General features: G+C 42.8%; 1 protein-coding gene across 2 annotated transcripts in view; it reads left to right on the plus strand.

The window, feature by feature from the left end:
* The window catches only part of LOC126455553 (cubilin-like), a 686,613-nt gene that overhangs the window by 201,569 nt on the left and 462,416 nt on the right, over positions 1 to 22,628 (plus strand). The window lies entirely within an intron of this gene.

Consider the following 22,628-nt stretch of genomic DNA (forward strand, 5'->3'; position numbering starts at 1 on the left):
ATAAACCCGTATGCATTTGAATTGCCCTATCGTCTAGCATTTAGTTGCTAATGTGGTCTAGTTGTTACCTTTTGGTTCCTCTCGGCCTTTGCTTATGACGCGGTGATTTATTCCCTTGTGAATTCAAAGATATTCGTATAGCAACACTGTAGAAACTATGGATCTGGCCCTGTTCTTGATCTGTGCATTTATATATTCTTCAGCCATGACTTTTCCTGTACAATGGAAAATATCATAACCAATTAGTATTATGTTCATTCTCATAAGAGCGCTGCAATTCCCTCGTATGTTTGTATATCACACGTGGATTCTGGTGCGGTCCCATGAGACTGTACAAAGTGACTGCTGATGGATTTGTGTATCTGGAGGAAGAATAAATAACTACTACTCAACTGGAAACAAATCGCTTTTTACCCCCTTTTCGTATCCATGACAAAGCTCGTAATAACCAATTCACTACTTGATGATACTTCTTTATCACTATACAGTGACCTGATAAAATATTTTTATTACCTTGTTATTGCCTTCTTAAACTACCTTGATATGGCCATCTGTTTCCACTTTCACTCTGACACTTAATTTTCCTTCTTTCGTTCGTGTTTAGGGCCTGTTAACTCGAGCAGCTCACGAAAGCGAAGGGATCACTAAAACTGACTATAACTGCGAGCCACACACCACTAATAGCGTTTAAATATAATATTAGCTTGGTTACACTTGTCTCCTCCCATTAGACTCAGTTAGATATGCTGAGGTGCTCCAGGTCTACTGTGCGGTGACGTGATATCTGCGCCGCGAGGGGTAGCCGCGCCGTATGGGGTGCCTTATCACGGTCCATGCCCCTACCCCCCCCCCCCCCCCCGGAGGTTCGAGTCCTCCCTCGGGCATGGGTGTGGTGTGTGTGTATGTCGTTCATCATAGCGTAAGTTACTTTAAGTTAGAGTAAGTAGTGTGTAGGCTTAGGGATCGATGACCTCAGCAGTTTGGTCCCATAAGACCTTACCACAGATTTCCAAAATTTTGATATCAGCGTGAAATTACAGAAAGTGAAAGCACCAGAAGCCACAGCAATTCCTTAGAAAAGATTATGGCAGCGTGGTACACTAAAGAATTCACACAGTTTAAGCTTGTAGCCGCAGATCTCTTGCCTCATTCACCCCTCCGTTTGAAACATACTCCATATCAATACGGCATCAGATATTATACGATACAATTATTAATTCCAGAAACTTTTCAGAACGAAGACTCCGCCAGAAAATTATTTTGAGCATCACATGTCGTATAAATACACTTCAGCCTCTAAGTCCCAGAGCTGCTATCTGTGTAGTTCAATGGCTTGTATCTGAAAAATCAACATTTCACAAGCAATCTATTATACAAAACGTAACTGCCGCAAGTCACGGTGTCCCAAAAAAGGTTTGCACATTTTCGGTAATGAAGCGCTTCATAGTGACGCCGTAATCCCCACGCATAGACATATTTTCCCGATCGAGTACTAAGAGGCCTTGAAACTCCTTACGATGCTGCATTCATCTCACTGAAAAGACTGTTGGTTCGAAGTAGATATATATCATCAAGAAAGCTTCGGCCATCATGCCTTTCGTACTGACGATGTTCTGGGAAAAATTGTACATTTCCTTACATTTTACACCTCAAGAACTGTTGGAAATAATAAGGTAAACAGTTATTTTAAACATAATACAATTTTTTCTGTTTCAGTAAACTCTTCCTGGACAGTGATGTAACTGTGTACAAGAATCTGCAGCAAAGTAACACAGTAAACTTCATATCATCCTGTAAAGGAAACTTCACACTTTTTCGGCTGCATCCATTTCTCCTGGTGTGACTGTCTCGGCTGCATCCATTTCTCATCCTCTTACAGTGACATCTCGTTGACATCAAGATCTCTCAACTTCGTTCAGCGCCTTACTTCCCCGTGTCTGCAAACAGCGGCGCTGTGTATCTTCCGTTATTTCTTTACTTACTGCCAGCCGCTAGTAAGTCTTTTTCCTATTGTAGACTGTTATCACACTGATAATAATCAATAAATACCCTTCCAATACTAAATACTCATTCTGTCCTGCCTGTCACGAGATCTCTAGTGCCAATGAATAAACCATAAAATTTATTGGGTTAGCGTCAACCTGAGTGAAGAACATGGGGTTAATAGTGAACCAAATGTACTCCTCCGCCCAATTATTGTTTTACGTTTTACGTTGAATAACAAATCGGACTGATACATCAATCAGTTCTTTCGCAGAGTGACAGAAGTTTTTTTATTTGATCCATAAAAAGTGCCATGTCGTGACTGGTAGCAGAAAAAATTCCTTAGAAATATTAATTGTACGTCAATAGCTAATCGCAGATGAAAGACAGACGACACATACAGAGAGAGACCTGAAGTTCCCTAGGAGAGGGGAGGAACTGACCGACGACGTGATGGAAGAATAAATAGGATGTAGTATAGGAGTCGAAATTTAACTTGGTCTCGGGAGTCTTGCGATAAAATACGAAGGAAGGCTTAGACAACATTACCTAGGATTTTCTAAATTCATGGGGAGAAGTAGCAACCAAAATAGTCCCAAATTTCATGTTAACAGAATCTTCCGTCTGTTCTTGGTAGAACAACATTATAATAAATGAAATGCACCACTTTGTTTTTGTTCTACAATATTACTTTAATTCTGTTAACCGGTTTTCGGCTTACAAGGCCATCTTCAGATATTTACGGAGTATTGTCAGCAAAGAAGTTACAATGTTTGCAAACAACATTGGGAGAGAATTAACACGTCTAGACTACAATAGAAACATACAGTTACATCTTTGACGTGTGGTGGTAATGCAATGAAGACCTACAAAATTGAACAGTAAATAAATAAAAATGGAGTAGACAGGAAAAACTTTAACATAAAATAGGAACAGAATGCCTGCATAGCAGTTTTTGTTAATAAACAGAACTAATAAAATAAAACAAAATTGGTAATTGACACGACTATGTCAGGAGGTATAAAACATGGGGAGTGATACACAAACCAATTAAAAGAAGAAACAATTATCAATGTAACTGCAGAATTTATTAGGAACTTAAGCAATATCAATAAGATACACAGAAATAAATAAATGCAGGAAAATGGACGCGTTTGAGGGAACATACAATAAATGCAATCTTTGAGAGCGTGATGGTACTGCACCTTAACATTAATTATATTCAAAACTATCGCTATGTAACAGTTTGCATTAAATAAATGAAACAAGTAAAATATAAACAATATTTGATGAGACAACTACAAGAGGTAACAGAAATAGTGACGCCATAAGAGGAACAGAAATGTCATCTTTACTCAAATAAAATGATTACACAGAAGTCACCGCGATTCATGATGGTCGTCTAGACATTAGAAAAGGTGGGACATGGTTCTCAATAGTGTGTGTGATCATCACGGACTGCCATAACTGCTGTGAGGGAAGATTGGCAAAGAGTTTTGAGGTAGAGCGCCCCAGTCCTCCACCTGCGCTGTTGTAAGTATTGGATGATCCTCGGTGCATGTGCAACCCGTTTCCCCAAAGCATGCCACAAGTTCTCGATGCGGTTTAAGTCGGGCGAAGGGGCAGTCCAGTTCATTCGCCGAATATCTTTGGTGCCAAGAGCTCTTTCACCTACGCTTTTTGATTTGCACGCTTGTTATCAGCCATAGCGGATAGCAAGTCCTAGAAGACGCACATGGGGGAGGAGTACAGTGTCAGAATAACGTTTACCAGTGAGTATACTGTGTTCGAAGATTTGGAGATCAGTACGCATATACAACATTATGCCTCCCCACACAATAACACCTTGACGACCAAAGCGATCATGTTTGATATCGTTCCCGGGTGGATTACATGATCCACCCCTCTAACCATGAACGTGTAGTCCAGTATTGACCAACAAGAACGTTTTGATGGCCTAGGTGTTTCGGTGTAGGGTGGCACAATGTTCCTTATGTATACTGACCTCTAATTCTTTCAACAATGTGTAATTACTGGGCAATATTATTATGATACTGTACTCCTTTCTTGCGTGCGTCTTTCCAGTGGTACATTCGGCACTTACCTCATTTTTATGAATGACAACGCACGACCACATCGAATTGCGCAAGCAGAGGAGCTCTTTGAACGAGAAGATATTCGGCGAACAGAGTGACCTGTTGATTTCCCTTACTTGAATCCCATCCAGCACTTGTGGGATGCATTGGGACGGCGTATTGCAGCACAAGCGCTTGTACCAACGAGTATCCAGCACTTGTCTACCGCGCTGGTGGAGGAGCAGAGCGCTCTATTGCAGGAAGTGTTTACCAGCCGGCATGGGAACACGTTAAAGAGCGTGCACTGCCGTCCGTGGTGATTACACACCGTACTTAAAACCACATCTTGCGTTTTGTAATGCCAAGGGCAACATCACAATCACGGTGACTTCAGTGTAATTGCGGTCTTTGAATAAAAGTGTCATTACTATTCGTATTGCGTATTTGTTTCACTTACCTTGTGTACTACACTGTAGCGGTTCCTTCTGTGTATGGTCCAAGTTTCATAAAGCTCTGTTACTTGGCTGTCACACAATACCATGATAAAGTTATTTTCGTCCATGGGTTTTTCACACGAGTGTATTTACACAGACCACTAGGATGTCTGGGCTGGGCCGAAAGCATATCTTTACTGATAAAAAGGCACCTTTTGAAAACATGAGAAAACAGTAACATTACTCGAGATACAGGTATGAGTCGGAGAAAACGCAACTTCCCATAAGAGTGCATTCCCAGAAAAACTTTATTGGCGGGTGTGGCTCAGATCGTACTTTTAGCTGCCACGCGGGATTAGCCGAGCGGTCTATGGCGCTGCAGTCATGGACTGTGTGGCTGATCCCGGCGGAGATTCGATTCCTCCCTCGGGCTTGGGTGTGTGTGTTTGTCCTTAGGATAATTTAGGTTAAGTAGTGTGTAAGCTTAGGGACTGATGACCTTAGCAGCTAAGTCCCATAAGATTTCACACACATCTGAACATCTGTACTTTTAGCTGGGGAAAAAGGGCTGTATGTATGATTACGAAAGTCACTGTTGAATAATCCAACTGGCGGGAAAGAGACCATGAGCTGGTCAATCACATGCATAAACTCGTCTGTAGAGACGTTGGTAGAGCACAAGGAGTGAAGCCACCATAATGTGGCACTTTACTACTGCAAGTTTTGATAGTGGACATCGATGCGTGCCTTAGCATACTATACCACAACTCGGAGGTCAATCGAGTCTATGGTTGCGAGTGTCGCTACCGTTCACGGTGGGGATTCACTCCATACCGGACCACAGTCATAACACGTATTGCTGCCTTCGTCAAAACTCAGCCAGTTATTCTACAGAGGAAACAGTGAAACTCATACGAAAGAGTTTCACTGTTTCCTCTGTAGCATAACTGGCTGTGTTTTGACGAAGGCAGCAATATGTGTTATGACTGTGGTCCGGTATGGTGTTTTATTAAACACTGACATACAGAATTATCCCTGACAGAAACAACTCAAACTTAATATATTCAATTATTACCCACAATATTCAAACCCAACGCGACCTGGCTGCTATACATTGGCATCACGACTTCCGATAATTAACACGAATGAATAGGCCTAAATTGCAAGAAATCCTAACAAAAATACAAATCCAGAAACTATGAAATTAAAGAAATATGAAACTACCTCCAACTTTGTTACTTGCCTAAACTCACTTCAGTTCAAAAAATATGAAACCACCTCAAACTCTGTTAATTGCCTAAACTCACTTCAATCACGAATCCCAATAGGGGAAACCCCATTCTTTTTCATAAGTCACTTACTTCAGAGAAAATCTTAATAACACGAACTGCAGCAATTACAGCTAGTAGCAAAAACATCCAGCTAAATCAAAAGATTCTAACTACTATAGACTAACTACTAGTAGGCATATCGTTAGCTAAAAAAAGATTCTGTTGCAGAGCAAACAATATATTTAGAAACGTTTACCTTATTTATGTGACATCCAGTTCTAAAAATTATAAAAGCCCTCCGTCTTCAGGCCACAAGTGGTCCATCTGGACCATCCGACCGCTGTGTCATCCTCAGCTGAGGTTGCAATGTGTGGTCAGCACACTGCTCTCCCAGTCGTGATGATGGTTTTCTTTGACCGGAGCCGCTAATATTCAGTCGAATAGCTCCTCAATTGGCATCACGAGGCTGAGTACATCCTGAAAAATGGCAGCAGCGCATGATAGCCCGAATGGTTACCCATCCAGGTGTCGGCCACGCCTGACAGCGCTTAACGTCGGTGATCTGATGGGAACCGGCGTATCCACTGAGGCAAGGCCGTTGCCTCTAAATATTATGTTTTTTACACTAATTCGACTACTCAAACATTACCAATAACATCCATTCTCATACATTCCCTTACATATTTTCTTATAAAGACACAATTTCCTCTCACTTTACATTGTGTGTCCTACGAACACAGAGTCTCCGCTAAGAATATCACGTCCATACACTTTCCTATCCACTCGCTAACTGCTAGTCCGTCCAACCACAGAATATCTTGCCGATGGCGCAGAGCACTGTCAGCGGTATTAACACTGTCTATAGCAGTGCCAACATACAAACAGGCTACTAACAACAGGAAATGATAGAAAATGTTCTTTTCTGACAATTACTGGTTGTTTTTGCACAAATGGGCTCGTTTTAAACTTTGAAGGAACCCATCTCGCCCAGTTTTATATTGTTAAATTTATCCCTCATCTTACTACTATAGCAACAAGCAATAATGAAAAGGGCAGAAGTAACCAACTACCTAGGTGTAATAATGATAAAAACATAAACTAGGAAACACCGTAAAACAGAACTGCCAAAAAGTTTTGTTTCATTTACTTTTACTGTAAGAATAATTGACAACATTGGAGCTGTATAAATCAATAACTTGACGCATTTTGCATATCTCATTCACTCATGTCTTATGGAATAACATTCTGAAGTAACTCCTCATGTAGGCTAATGTATTCATTGAACAAAAGGAAGCAGATTTATGTGTGGGTTTCCGTCACATGCAAGTTGCTGGCATTTGTTTAAACAGTTTGAAATATTAACGACTGCGATAGAGTACATTTATGCACTTAAGAAAGCTGTTAGCAACACTCCATCAGTGTCTGAGAGTAAGAGATATTCACTGTTAAAACACTAGAAGGAAGTATGATCTGCATTACCCTCTAGTTAATCTAGATTGGCAGAGGAATCTGTGAAATATACTGCTATAAAACTCTGTGTCAGCCCCGAGAGGCGTACGTTATTTTCGGACCTCTTGCACAATGTTGTCATTCACTTATTTGTTACTGTTCTCAATTAATTTCTCTATCAGGATCGTATTTCTTTTACATGCTGATGCTTGTTACAATTGTTCCGTACGAGATTTTATTTTATTTTACTTTTCTGTATGTGCATTTGTGACGGCTTCCCATGTACCAAGTCCTAAGGTAGTAACCCATGTTTCTAGCTTTCGTAGACATAGAGAAAGCTTTTGAAAATGTTGACTGGAATACTAGCATGGGGAGCTGGATCAAACCAGTCTCTGGACTGAAGACCACAACAACATGTATGTCTACTTTCATCATCTGCTAGATTGAGCTCATAGCTCATAGCTATAAGAACAGTTAAATAAAATACTGTTTTAGCAACATTATTGGTTAAAATTATTCAATATCTCTGCAAATAACTGCTATATTGAGTTAAAAATGAGTCTGCCACTTGCAGGCAGTGATTTGCCCCTGCTGTGTGCATAACCGGCCACAGTTCGCATCGCAATCTCGCCGATGAGCTGGGCCGCAACCACTGCGTTGCATTACGAGGCACGCATGCGCCGCCAGATTTACTCTGCGGCCCTCACTGGCGTGCCACTGGCTGGCGCCAGACGGTTGGGTGCGCCAGTGTTTTGCCGCGGCGTGGTCGGCAGCCTCGCACCCAGTACCCCAGCTCGCGAGTCCGCAGGAATTCTAATTAACTGCCTGCTGGGCGCGACATTCCGTGAGAGCCCCGGGGGAGTGGGGGCGGCAGCGGGGCCGGGGGCGGCGGTAATCGAGACGCGCCGCCGGACATCCTATTCTCGTCTGCCCGCCGCCGCGCCGGGCCGCGGCCGGCGCTCAGCAATTCAAATGCGGGCGGCGCCGTGTCGTGTGTAGCGCGCCGTTATCATACTGCCCGCCCGCCAGTCCCATCGTGCGCGGAGGATCATTTCCAGAATCAGCGACACGGCCGGCAATCAGAATATCAGAGTGGGTGAAAAAATTCTAACAGCTGCGCACTCTCCAGCCAATGACGTTAAGCTGCAGTAAATGCCCACTGTAGCGTGGCTGATCGTGTGTATGTGTGTGTGTGTGTGTGTGTGTGTGTGTGTGTGTGTGTGGATAGGCGAGTTGGGTGTGTTTGGTTTCACGAGCACGTCCAAAACTAACTGGGACTGGTATCGATCGATCTGGTACCGCTGTTTTACGGAGGACTCACATTTGGGAGGGTTATTTCCCATCTGAAACAGTATTTTCCCGGGCTCTACAAAGTATAAGCGATGTTACTTCATAATTTTAAGATGGGTGATCAGAGTTCCCTAGCCCTCATTTCAAAAATATGTTACGTGTTTTAGAGAGTAGCCTGTCCTTAGACGGTGATTTTGTGAACTGTCCGTCATCATTTTTTCGTTTGTTTACAGCGTATAAACTGTCGAGAGAAAAAACATTATGGCCACTGCGCTGCGCGGGACTGAACGGCGCTTGGTGTCGTTGTGGGAGAAAAGTAGGAGGGTCGTTCATTAAGTACAGAAACTCATTTTTTTCGAGGCCAATTTCTGTTTAAAAAATGCAGAATTTGTTGTTGGACATCGTGGAGCATTCCCACGTAAGCACCTACGAGGTGCGACAGTAAAGTATTGAGACCGATGTGAGAAAAAATGTTGCTTACCGTTTTAGTCAAGTTTAGTGTTGTCTCCTTGAAAGTAGTTCCCTTCTGATTCAACACAGTTTTTCCAGCGCTTCTGCCACTGATGGTAACATTCCTAGAACTCATCTTCTGTAATATCCTCCAAGACCTTCGTCACAGCTTTATGGACATCTTGCATTGTTTTGACTCTTGGAAATAGATAAAAGTCGCACAGAGGGAAATTTGTTTTGAGGTTAAAAATGGCTGTACTGACAGAGCAGTATGGGGACCATTTTTGCACTTACTTTTCTCTTACCAAGATCTTCAGTTATTATTAGACGAACCGTTTCTTGATTGGTGTTCAGTTCTTGTGCAATCATTTACACAGATCAGATCGTACGAGTTCACGCACCCTGGCCGAGTTGACATCCGTCCGTGAGGTTGATGGTCGTCCACTGCGGTCATAATCTTCAATGTTCGTTCTGCCTTCACTAAACATTTTATGGCACGAAAAACTAGACCTCTTGACATAAGCTCCTCTTCAAAAGCCTTCTGAAGCTTACCGTAAGTAGTCGTCGCGTTTTCACACAATTTAACGCAAAAAGAAATGGCATACCTTTGCGTAATAATGTGTGGTTCCATTTCCGTGAAGAGAGACACAAACATGTCTTTACTTATTACAGCACAACCCACAACTGAGCAGTTGCATCGATGTGCCACTTGGTCTAGAAGCAGCTTATAGACCAAAGTCAAAGATATTGGGCCTACGCAAGCCTGCAGGGTCGCCACATCTTGCAAAGAAAATCAGTCTCCTTACTTTATTGTCCCAACTCCTATAGTTCCATGAAGTTCCGATAGGTGGCAGCGCTACACATGGCCTCCGAAATGAGTCTGTAACGGAGGTGCGTTAAAAACAGAGCTGACATTGAGTTTATTTTGATGGAAAACCAGAGCGTCACAGATATTCATAGGGGCTTCCAAAATGCTTAGCGAGACCTGGCAGTGAACGAAAGAACAGTGAGTCGTTGGGCGAGGCGTCTGCCATCATCACAAGGTCGCAAAAGCTAGTCTGATCTCCCGCGTACCGGCAGTCCACCCATAACTGTGACTGAAACGTGCGACCACTCTCATTCGATGTCATCGACAGATCACAATCAAGCAACTCGCTGCTCAAGTGGACGTGTTGATGGTGCTGACACACTAGTGCAGTACTCGAATATGTGTGCCCCTTGTGTTCCTCGCCCGCATCTCGTGGTCGTGCGGTAGCGTTGTCGCTTCCCACGCCCGGGTTCGATTCCCGGCGGGGTCAGGGATTTTCTCTGCCTCGTGATGGCTGGGTGTTGTGTGATGTCCTTAGGTTAGTTAGGTTTAAGTAGTTCTAAGTTCTAGGGGACTGATGACCATAGATGTTAAGTCCCATAGTGCTCAGAGCCATTTGAACATTTGTGTTCCTCGCTGCCTAACAGAAGACCATAAAGAGCGACTGTGCAGTGAAGGATACACTCTGCAGGACGCAGCACATGAGCAGTGCGGCAAAACGTTGGCTCCGGCGTCGACCATACGAGCATGTGAGTCCTCCCAGTAAGGTGGCGTAAGGCCATCGCGTTTAAAAACAGGGCTGTGTAGCCAAAAGAGTGGGGAATAATGTGGTATACCTTAATTCCGAGTAAGACCAACCTGCTTTCAGAAAAAGAAGTGTTACGTTGCCTACTGAACGTCTCTCATATATGAGCGGAACTGAGAGGAATGGAGAATAATTGTAGCGGCAATGTGGGACGCAAATGGGGAAATCCGCTGACATAAGCAATTTCAACAAAAGGCATAGTGCTATGGACTCACATGTTGGAACGAGCGTCTGGGAAACGACGAAGCTGGTCTTCTCTTTGCGTGCTAGTATCGTCAGTAGTTAATCGAAGACGGTCGAAGGACGCTGAAGCTACGAGTAGACAAAATGATGTAATACTTCGACGCTACATCAAATAACATGTGTAAAACAGCATAGCCGATGAGCTGTGGCAGACCTGACGAAAGAGTATTCAACGCTGGTGCATGCACATTGCCGTACATGGGGCCGTGCAGTTGACAACCACTACATGTTCGTCAATAACGATTACGATTGTCACGGGAACATCGATATTTCTCCAAGGATCACTGAAAACGTGTCAAATGGTCTGATGAAAAGCGTTTCATGTTACATTAGGTCGACGCCCTTGTCCGAATATGACTTCACCCCTACGAACCGCTACTCGAAACATTCACTGGCTCACAGAAGCAGGCATACTAAACAGGAGATTGACCTGGGTTTCCGTAAGATCTATGGTCGTAATCGAAGACACCATAACACCCGCGTGAGTACGGTTGTGGGCCACTTGTATCTATTCAGGCCGTATTGTAGATGGACAACGGTCAGTGCCACACGGCTAGAATCGTGCTGCAGTGGTCTGAGGAACCGCCTGACTAACCCGATGGCACACATCTGGAACTCTACTGGGCGCCAGTTCTGCGTCCACACACCCGGTCCGTAATTTACACTATTTGCGTAACCTATGAGTAGACATGTGATGCCGCATATATCCGATAAACTACCAATACCTTGCCGAATCCATGTTGTGCAGTACCCCTACTGTATTGCATTCCAAAGGCGGACCAACACGTTTTCAAGCAGGTTGGATCAATAATGTACAACATGCGACTACACAGCATTGTGCAGTCGCGTGTTGTCATTGTAATAATATGAAAATGAACATCCTCACACAAAACAATGAGACCCATGAACTAGCAGACTCAAACTGGACTCACGTCCCCCAACATTCTGTGCATTGATAATGACACTGTGCCTTTGTGCTAATTTTCAAATGTGAAACCAATCTTTTTTTATTGCATGTTCGGATTCTACAGCAAAACATACGTACAGTTTAGCAAACCACTGTTTTCCGTTTGTGTCAGAGGCCGCTGTCATCGAAAAATTTCAAATGTGCCTGTTTTGTGGTTATAACCGACGCATATGATTCTAAATTTCATTTACGGTGTAAATATAAACCTTTGTCTTCTAACGGTTGATATTTGCGTTCTAAATTCACTTCAGAGTTGCAAATTTAATTGCGTAGTGCCATATGTTTATCAGTATCATTGTCTTATTAGAAACTACGTTTGGCACGATTCAGGAAAAAAAGGCGTGGATGTACGTAATAGTTTTCTCTTCTGATCGCAATACTTGTTTTTAATGAGTATCCTTGCCTCTCACCATTGGGGTGCTTAATTTCAGTGAATATCCATGTCAGGTGCCCTTGTTGCTTTCGGTTAATGGACATTTTACCTTATTGCAATTGTTGTGGTTTTTATTCGGCGGATATCTGCCTAGCGACAGGAGATAAAGTTACGGCGGTTGAATGAAATCACACACCGGAATCAGTACCCTGATAGAGGGATTGGAGGGTGAGAGCTGAAACCAAGCATTCCGATAGTTTATAGAAATAACCCTCGTATGGTACAGAAAACTCGTTGCCATACAAGTAACATATTTGCCAGTAATTTCAACGTTTAGCCTTATTATCAGTACTGTACGATCATACTTAGAACAATCATCTAACGTTTTAATATCAATATCAACCGTTAGAACATAAAGGTGTACATTTACATCGTAAATGAATTGTAGAAGAAACCAGTACCTTGGTTCTTAAGTGTAAAAGCAAGGATAGTTGTTATTTATCCATTGCAGCACCATCTATCACCAATGAGAGACAGTGGTTTAGTAAAGCATACGCAAGGGAAAAAATGGCAGGAATGGAGGAAAAAAATACAGTAGAAGAAGAATGGGTAGCTTTGAAGGATGAAGTAGTGAAGGCAGCGGAGGATCAAGTAGGTCAAAAGACGAGGGCTAGTAGAAATCCTTGGGTAACAGAAGAAATATTGAATTTAATTGATGAAAGGAGAAAATATAAAAATGCAGTAAATGAAGCAGGCAAAAAGGAATACAAACGTCTCAAAAATGAGATCGACAGGAAGTGCAAAATGGCTAAGCAGGAATGGCTAGAGGATAATTGTAAGGATGTAGAGGCTTATATCACTAGGGGTAAGATAGATACTGCCTACAGGAAAATTAAAGAGACCTTTGGAGAAAAGAGAACCACTTGTATGAATATCAAGAGCTCAGATGGAAACCCAGTTCTAAGCAAAAAAGGGAAAGCAGAAAGGTGGAAGGAGTATATAGAGGGTCTATACAAGGGCAATGTACTTGAGGACAATATTATGGAAATGGAAGAGGATGTAGATGAAGATGAAATGGGAGATATGATACTGCGTGAAGAGTTTGACAGAGCACTGAGAGACCTGAGTCGAAACAAGGCCCCGGGAGTAGACAACATCCCATTATAACTACTGACGGCCTTGGGAGAGCCAGTCCTGACAAAACTCTACTATCTGGTGAGCAAGATGTATGAGACAGGCGAAATACCCTCAGATTTCTAGAAGAATATAAGAATTCCAATCCCAAAGAAAGCATTTGTTGACAGATGTGAAAATTACCGAACTATCAGTTTAATAAGTCACGGCTGCAAAATACTAACGCGAATTCTTTACAGACGAATGGAAAAACTAGTAGAAGCCGACCTTGGGGAAGATCAGTTTGGATTCCGTAGAAATATTGGAACACGTGAGGCAATACTGACTCTACAGCTTATCTTAGAAGCTAGATTAAGGAAAGGCATACCTACGTTTCTAGCATTTGTAGACTTAGAGAAAGCGTTTTACAATGTTGACTGGAATACTCTGTTACAAATTCTGAAGGTGGCAGGGGTAAAATACAGGGAGCGAAATGCTATTTACAATTTGTATTGAAACTAAATGGCAGTTATAAGAGTTGACGGCATGAAAGGGAAGCAGTGGTGGGGAAGGGAGTCAGACAGGGTTGTAGCCTCTCCCCGATGTTATTCAATCTGTATATTGAGCAAGCAGTGAAGGAAACAAAAGAAAAATTCGGAGTAGGTATTAAAATCCATGGAGAAGAAATAAAAACTTTGAGGTTCGCCGATGACATTGTAATTCTGTCAGAGACAGCAAAGGACTTGGAAGAGCAGTTGAACGGAACTGATAGTGTTTTGAAGGGAGGATATAAGATGAACATCAACAAAAGCAAAACGAGGATAATGGAATGTAGTCGAATAAAGTCGGGTGATGTTGAGGGTATTAGATTAGTAACTGAGATACTTAAAGTAGTAAAGCAGTTTCGCTATTTGGGGAGCAAAATAACTGGTGATGGTCGAAGTAGAGAGGATATGAAATGTAGACTGGCAATGGCAAGGAAATCGTTTCTGAAGAAGAGAAATTTGTTAACATCGAGTATAGATTTAAGTGTCAGGAAGTCGTTTCTGAAAGTATTTGTATGGAGTGTAGCCATGTATGGAAATGAAACATGGACGATAACTAGTTTGAACAAGAAGAGAATAGAAGCTTTCGAAATGTGGTGCTACAGAAGAATGCTGAAGATGAGGTGGGTAGATCACGTAACTAATGAGGAGGTATTGAATAGGATTGGGGAGAAGAGAAGTTTGTGGCACAACTTGACTAGAAGAAGGGATCGGTTGGTAGGACATGTTTTGAGGCATCAAGGGATCACAAATCTAGCATTGGAGGGCAGCATGGTGGGTAAAAATCGTAGAGGGAGACCGAGAGATGAATACACTAAGCAGATGCAGAAGGATGTAGGTTGCAGTAGGTACTGGGAGATGAAGAAGCTTGCACAGGATAGAGTAGCATGGAGAGCTGCATCAAACCAGTCTCAGGACTGAAGACCACAACAACAACAACAACAATATCAGCTTTACATCTACACCTTCTTTTCGTACGATGCGTCGTTTCCGAAGTATTTGGCTATCACAAGTTAAAACGAACATCTGTATGTACAAGTTGGAATTGGTATAGGTGCAAATATTTTTAATGGTGATGGCGATGGCCTTGCATACCCCTTATCCAGTCTAAAACCCTGTAAGTAGTAGGACTGAACCTGACAGCAATGAACAGCGCTCACAGTTGACAACACGAATGCTATTTTATTCAGCAGAACATTAACACAAATTCAATATACAAAACTCTTAACAGGAAAAAAATTTCTCAAATTGCCAAAACCTACCTTTAAGTTATAAACTTCACCAATTACAGAAAATTCCTTTTTTATATAGAATTCAATATATCTAGAATTGACGTTAGATATGACATTTAAATAATGCCATTAAAATTCACAAATAACTGGTAGTAAATGCACAACAAATGCGTTACGCCCTTTGGTGACGTAAGTATAAGATAAAGCGAAGTTATTTGAATACAGGCAGTGAAATCCAACGGACGGGAAAGGTGTTGCAAACTAGTCACTCACGGCCGTACCGGTAGAATAGTGGGCCCCGTACAAGGTCAACTACAACAAACTAAATATTTATCTTAAAAACTAATAACAGTGCACTGTTTTCAAATAGCAAACAAGATAGAATTTCAGTGCCTAAAAATGTCTTATAAATGCTTGGCCAGTATAATTGCAGTGAAAAGGACAGTTCTTACAAAAATAAAAAATGGCTCTGAGCACTATTGGACTTAACTTCTGAGGTCATCAGTCCCCTAGAACTTAGAACTACTTAAATCTAACTAACCTAAGGATATCACACACATCCATGCCCGAGGCAGGATTCGAACCTACGACCGTAGGGGTCATGCGGTTCCAGACTGAAGTGCCTAGAACCGCTCGGCCACTTAGGCCGGCTATAAAAATAAAACGCACTGTATTTAAGTAGGCCGGCCGGAGTGGCCGTGCGGTTCTAGGCACTACAGTCTGGAGCCGAGCGACCAAAAAAATGGTTCAAATGGCTCTGAGCACTATGGGACTCAACTGCTGAGGTCATTAGTCCCCTAGAACTTAGAACTAGTTAAACCTAACTAACCTAAGGACATCACAAACATCCATGCCCGCGGCAGGATTCGAACCTGCAACCGTAGCGGTCTTGCGGTTCCAGACTGCAGCGCCTTTAACCGCACGGCCACTTCGGCCGGCAGCCGAGCGACCGCTACGGTCGCAGGTTCGAATCCTGCCTCGGGCATGGATGTGTGTGATGTCCTTAGGTTAGTTAGGTTTAATTACTTTTAAGTTCTAGGCTACTGATGACCTTAGAAGTTGTCGCATAGTGCTCAGAGCCATTTGAACCATTTGTATTTAAGTAGAAGACAAAACAAAATTTCAATCTCAAAATCATTTTATCAATAGTTGCCATTAATAACTGAATTGGAATGGGCAGCTCTTACTGAAGTAAGCTCCGCCACTGAAATAAGGTTCATTCCTTTCGGAATGAATCTCGACCGACAATATATACAGCAATACGGGTGAGAGAAGACTGATCGTATGGCTCTGAGCACTATGGGACTTAACAGCTGAAGTCATCAGTCCCCTATAAATTAGAACTACGTAAACATAACTAACCTGAGGACAGCACACACATCCATGGCCGAGTCAGGATTCGAACCTGCGACCGTAGCAGTGGCGGACTGATCGTAGTAGAAGCAAGCACACAGTTTACAGTAACAAGCTCACTAAAATATTTGATGAATCAATAGCGAAGGAGCGCGGAAGGTCTTCACAAGCTCGGCTCTGTTTATATCATGACCCCACAATTGGGCAAAACACGGTCCTAGTACAGATCAGGTCTCCAGCCGCCGAAGCAGATTTTAATGTGTCAGGGATGAACGACTGTAGATAGTCTTCGCGCCCCCAGCTGCCCTATCCGCCTTCGCTAACCGTATCCAATCGCCTTGCCAAGTGCCGGTCAAAGCGTATGGCGCCTCGAACCGTCCTATACTCCGCACAGCTATATCGACCGAGCTATCGATCCGAGTCCGCAAGGCTCAATGACTGAGGACGGTGTACTGAACAATATTTCATCAGTATTTACTTCTTCAGCTATTATTAGTGGTAAGCTTTTAGTTTGCTCAGTGTCTTTATGTACAGGAACAAATGGCAACAGCAAACCATTAATGCCTATCTTCCCCATGGCAGGAAGTCAGGCGCTGAAGTGCGGACACGTGGACGCAGAACAGCTCATGTATACTGACTGGCGTGGTCCACTTAGTGCTGCAGTTACAGCCATGCTGAAATCACGACGTCGTAAATTTCGTATCATGTTCGTGTGGAGACTGACGACGAGAAAAAACAACCGAACCACAGGAGTGTGTACCCATTAAGGTACCACATACAAGAAGACCTGGTATTACGGGCATTCATACAGATATAGTGATTAATCTTTTCGGAATGTTTTAGCCACTTCAGTGTGTTATTTTTTTCCTCTCTGCATAACAATCCGCCTGCTAATATATCACGACGTTTTCTAGACAGTCGTAACTGCGCTACGAAGTAGTCTACCCTATCAATGTAGATTACCCGTTTTCCGTCTACACTTCAGTACCTGTAGTGAAATACATGTCGTGAGATGACGGTAGTAAGCATTGATTTTCATTCTGACACACACTTAATTTATAATTCACAGATGATCTATAAGAATAGGGTTTAAAACAAGTCATATCTTCGAAAGTGACTATTACAAATCGAAGATATAAACGTCTTGGACATCTCAGTTTCCAGTATTCTCCCCACCCTGGCCAATCTCCAGGGTGATGACAAGCTGAACCGGAGGTGTCTGCTGTCGTCCTGTCGTGTGCAGTGTGACCGTCCTTATTTTATTGCCTCTTCCCTGTACACACTTTCGTGTTTTCTCTTTCATCTACATGTGGCTCAGGCGTCCATGCTCTTGAACCAAAGCCAGATCACCTGCTTGGAAGTCGCTACATCTGTCAGATGTGCCACTAAATTCGTGGAAGCTCCTAGAGACCATGAGAAACTTATTGCACATTTTTCCCAAAATTCTTCTGCCACTTTTTGCTCAGATTATGGGTGGCTGTAAGTTCTGGTCCAGTGGGCACATTTAACAGACCTTCATTAACCAGAAAGTGTGCTAGCAGCAGAAATCATATCCCAGAGAGATTGACCTCGAGTTTACTGCAGTTTCGATGTTGAGCAGAATGGTATAAAGTTGTTCTGCAGTTAATGTTGATCATTCCAGCACTTTTCGCAAGAATTCTTTGGCGGTGCCCACCATCTTCTCGCACCACCCTTCTCACCAAGACGCTCGTGGTACAGTGAACTTCCAAGTTATCCGGTTCTTGGTGGAGAAGTGATGAGTCTCTGAGGCGGTCAGTGAGTATCATGGTTCAGACATTTCTTTGCTAGCGGCTTGAAAGGTCTTTGCGTTGTCGATGTAGGTTGTGGGTAGCAGTCCATATCTGTGTAAAACCATCAAAAACGTATCGGTGTTCATATTGAAGCAAAGTTCTAAATGTAATGCGTATGTTGTTGCGAAAGTGAAGAGTGTTATGGATGGTCTCATTCGATCTGCAGTTGGAAGAGCTTAGTTTGATCTTCTCTTGAATTCTTCATGCTCTAGCATGATAAGCATTTATGCAGGACCCCTTACATGGTTTGACGGAAGTTCTTTCTGAAGATCGGATAACGCCAGTATGACACAAAGATGATGACAATCAACTTGTTTTTGAAATATGAGGTGTCTCGTGAAGTGGTGTAGCCCATCTGTTAGTACTGGATTTTGTTGTTCACAGATTAGTTACGCAAACAGTCCATCTTCACTGAACGGATGAAAGCGTCCTATTTTAGAGTCTTTAGGGATTGGTTCACCCTTCTAGAGTGCGTCAAATTCCCGCGTGAAACACTGACGTTGGATTATTTTAATCCAGTCAGTGCGTGCACTTTCAGGCTCGATCGCTGTCAACTCTCCAGCAAGTTTCTCTATGTGACGAATGTTATGTTAGAAGTGAATTTGATAATGACTATGATGCCCTGAGGTACAGCAAGTGCCATCACATGTCTTACGTTCCTTCTCTCTTGCCGGAAATCATGAGGCACGTTGGGAGTACCAGACGGCCAACATTCCTCTTGGTGTGTGAGCCACGGTGGTTCCTTCCATCAAATACGTGCAGATTGGATTTGACTGCCAAGAAGGCGACCCACTGGACTATCATGTCCAGGACAACGTCGCTACTGGCTAGATGATGTATGAAATTCTCTCACACTCTTGCAGATTAGATTCTTCCATCGATTTGCATCACTGCATATCCAGACTGAGGTCACTGTAGCGCCCGTCCACAAAGTTTTGTGAGGAATATCGTAATTTGTAGCAGTGCAGAAATATGTTAGTAATAGTGCTCCCACAAGTGCACCTAGAAGTTCCAGACATGGCAGTGTTATCTTTTTGACAGGTGCAAGTTTACTCTTGCTACAGGCTAAGTGAATCATTGTGCATTGCGTTGGCGAGTAAAACACTGAGGATGCACAGATCTACCCCATATGCTAATTCCGAAGCATCACAAAATATGGGAATCTCAACATCATGCTCTAGTAGTTTATCGTGGGATACGAATGTAAGTCAATAAAGGTAAAGTGGAAGTCCGAGAATTCCGTCAGATTGTTGGCAAGCAGTCCCTTCCAATAAGTTCCGTACATCACATTTCTTGGAACAAGAGATTCTTTCATGACTGACGCAGGAAAGAATAGTCCTTGTAGGTCGTAAAATTTAGCTTCAGTCTGCAATAGTATCCTTTTGGTAGTAGGTCCATCAGATAAATTTTCAGTGACATCATCCGCCTTAATGTTCAAAATGTCGATTTCTTTGTTCCGACATAGGCCTAAAGTTTATATATGTGGTCTCTCGCCCGTCGGTTCTCCATACGCCCTGTAACCGATATGAAGCAGTGGCCCGTTTCGATAATCAAAAGTTCAATAATTTCTTCGGTTCATAATACTTAGCAATAGTTCATTGTTTTCGTTTACACCAAATGCGAAGTCATTCATGAAAACATTGTTGGCCAGTATCTGCGCGGATACAGCAACCGCAGTCACATGTTTAGAAGCATGTTCTTTCTGCCTTGCCGAAAGAAAGAACGGACTGCATGTCAGATTAAATGGAAGCCTAGTGAAACGGTAAGTCGTAGTTTCCGTGAAGGTCCTGAGAAATTTTGCGCCACGAAAGTCTTGCCAAATTCCTGTCGTTATCGTGCAAGACAGGTTGCCGAAATGCTTGCGTGCTATCGCTTATAGTACCCACTTGGTGTAACCAGAACTGTAACTGAACACAAAATGAGTGTGGCAGAAGATTTGGATCCGCTTGTAAGCTGCTGGTGAGAAATGGTGCATTGAATTCGTGAGATGACGTGTCGAGTACGATTCTCCACTTTATTCTACCTAGTTTTTCCTTCTTAACTGTATGATACAGAAGGCCAAAGACAGTATTACCTGGAACTTCAGGAAGTGGCTCTGCGTAGTTCCTTGTAATGTAGTCCAACATGAGACGGTGGTAAGTGTCCTTAAAGGAGTCGGTGCTAAGAAGTCTCTTATGTAAACTTCAAAATCTATTTTCTGCGTTCAGTGAGATGCTGTAACATAAAGTGATATTTTGTTTCTTAGGCAGATTAACGACTCTTTTATGATCAACCACGAGGTGAAATACCTGAAATTCATGAAGAAGGACGGAATCGATTTCTGCCGTATCATGCTACGCATTTATGATAATCCTCTCTAGATCCCAAAATGGCCTGTATTAGTTATTTACAGGCAGGTGATACTGAAGTTAAAAGATAACAGCAACTAATTATGCACAGACCTGCACCCACTGCGGATCTAACGGAACATGATAGGAAACGTAACAATGGATTTAAAAATGCAGATGGATAGATCATATCATTGGTGACAAACTTCCAGTAATGATCATTAACAATTAAAAGCTCGATGGGTATGTCTTCTTCTGAGTCTGTCTGTGGATCAGCTAACTGTAGTGGGCACGCTGTATCCTTAATCTATTGAGGCACTCGAGGCTGACGCGTGAAGTAATAGGTGTACGTCGTACAGTTAGTTTACACTCGTCTAACTTGGAAATTGACAAAGCCACGCCGTCGTGACGACCTACTAGGAGATTCGAATGTGTAAGCAGTAAGTTGTCGTTCGTCTGAGGCAGGCAGTTTCAAATACGCTAAGCACGATCTGGCTACAAAAGAGGCTTGGCTTCCGATATCTAGCACACATCGGATAAAGTTGCTTGGCTACGATACGCGCCTGCATAGTATGCAAGAAAGTGGAGGTTGGCGTAGTTGTGACTATTTTACTAACAAAAGCGACATTGCTCTGTGCAGCTGTCTTAAACGTCTTAGCCTCAACAATGTCGACTTGTGATGCGGTTTTTTACAATTATCACAAAAGCCTCCACCATCATTTTCGCAATTGCACACCTTATGTCCCTTGTTTACGCATAGAAAACGCCGGTTAGTGGCTTTTAATTTCAGTTTTTGTTCTGTGGACTCAGTAACCTTATTACATTCCTTGGTTCGATAGCCACGTTCTTCACGAAAGCCGCAAAATGGGCCGTAATTTTTATTGCCCTTGGGTAATGTTTGTATCTGATTAGAGCAGACGCGAGGGGCAGCAGCTGTAGAGGGGTAACTTACCGTTTTACTGTCACAACGGATCTTCTGTAAAATATGCCCTGCATCTATTTCCGTTCCTATAAAATCTATTAACTGAAAGAAGTCGCTTTCTGAAAGGCCGGTTTGACATAAACGAGCCAGCATCTGCAGGTACAGTTCATGAGACCCAGAAAATATTAGATACAGGCTCCCAGGTAGATGCTATTTTTCTTGACTTCCGGAAGGCGTTCGATACAGTTCCGCACTGTCGCCTGATAAGCAAAGTAAGAGCCTACGGAATATCAGACCAGCTGTGTGGCTGGATTGAGGAGTTTTTGGCAAACAGAACACAGCATGTTGTTATCAATGGAGAGACGTCTACAGACGTTAAAGTAACCTCTGGCGTGCCACAGGGGAGTGTTATGGGACCATTGCTTCTCACAATATATATAAATGACTTAGTAGATAGTGTCGGAAGTTCCATGCGGCTTTTCGCGGATGATGCTGTAGTATACAGAGAAGTTGCTGCATTAGAAAATTGTAGCGAAATACAGGAAGATCTGCAGCGGATAGGCACTTGGTGCAGGGAGTGGCAACTGACCCTTAACATAGACAAATGTAATGTATTGCGAATACATAGAAAGAAGGATCCTTTATTGTATGATTATATGATAGCGGAACAAACACTGGTAGCAGTTACTTCTGTAAAATATCTGGGAGTATGCGTACGGAACGATTTGAAGTGGAATGATCATATAAAACTAATTGTTGGTAAGGCGGGTACCAGGTTGAGATTCATTGGGAGAGTGCTTAGAAAATGTAGTCCATCAACAAAGGAGGTGGCTTACAAAACACTCGTTCGACCTATACTTGAGTATTGCTCATCAGTGTGGGATCCGTACCAGGTCGGGTTGACGGAGGAGATAGAGAAGATCCAAAGAAGAGCGGCGCGTTTCGTCACTGGGTTATTTGGTAACCGTGATAGCGTTACGGAGATGTTTAATAAACTCAAGTGGCAGACTCTGCAAGAGAGGCGCTCTGCATCGCGGTGTAGCTTGCTCGCCAGGTTTCGAGGGGGTGCGTTTCTGGATGAGGTATCGAATATATTGCTTCCCCCTACTTATACTTCCCGAGGAGATCACGAATGTAAAATTAGAGAGATTAGAGCGCGCACGGAGGCTTTCAGACA

The sequence above is a fragment of the Schistocerca serialis genome, chromosome 2, assembly GCF_023864345.2.
Source record: "Schistocerca serialis cubense isolate TAMUIC-IGC-003099 chromosome 2, iqSchSeri2.2, whole genome shotgun sequence".
Taxonomy (NCBI): domain Eukaryota; kingdom Metazoa; phylum Arthropoda; class Insecta; order Orthoptera; family Acrididae; genus Schistocerca; species Schistocerca serialis.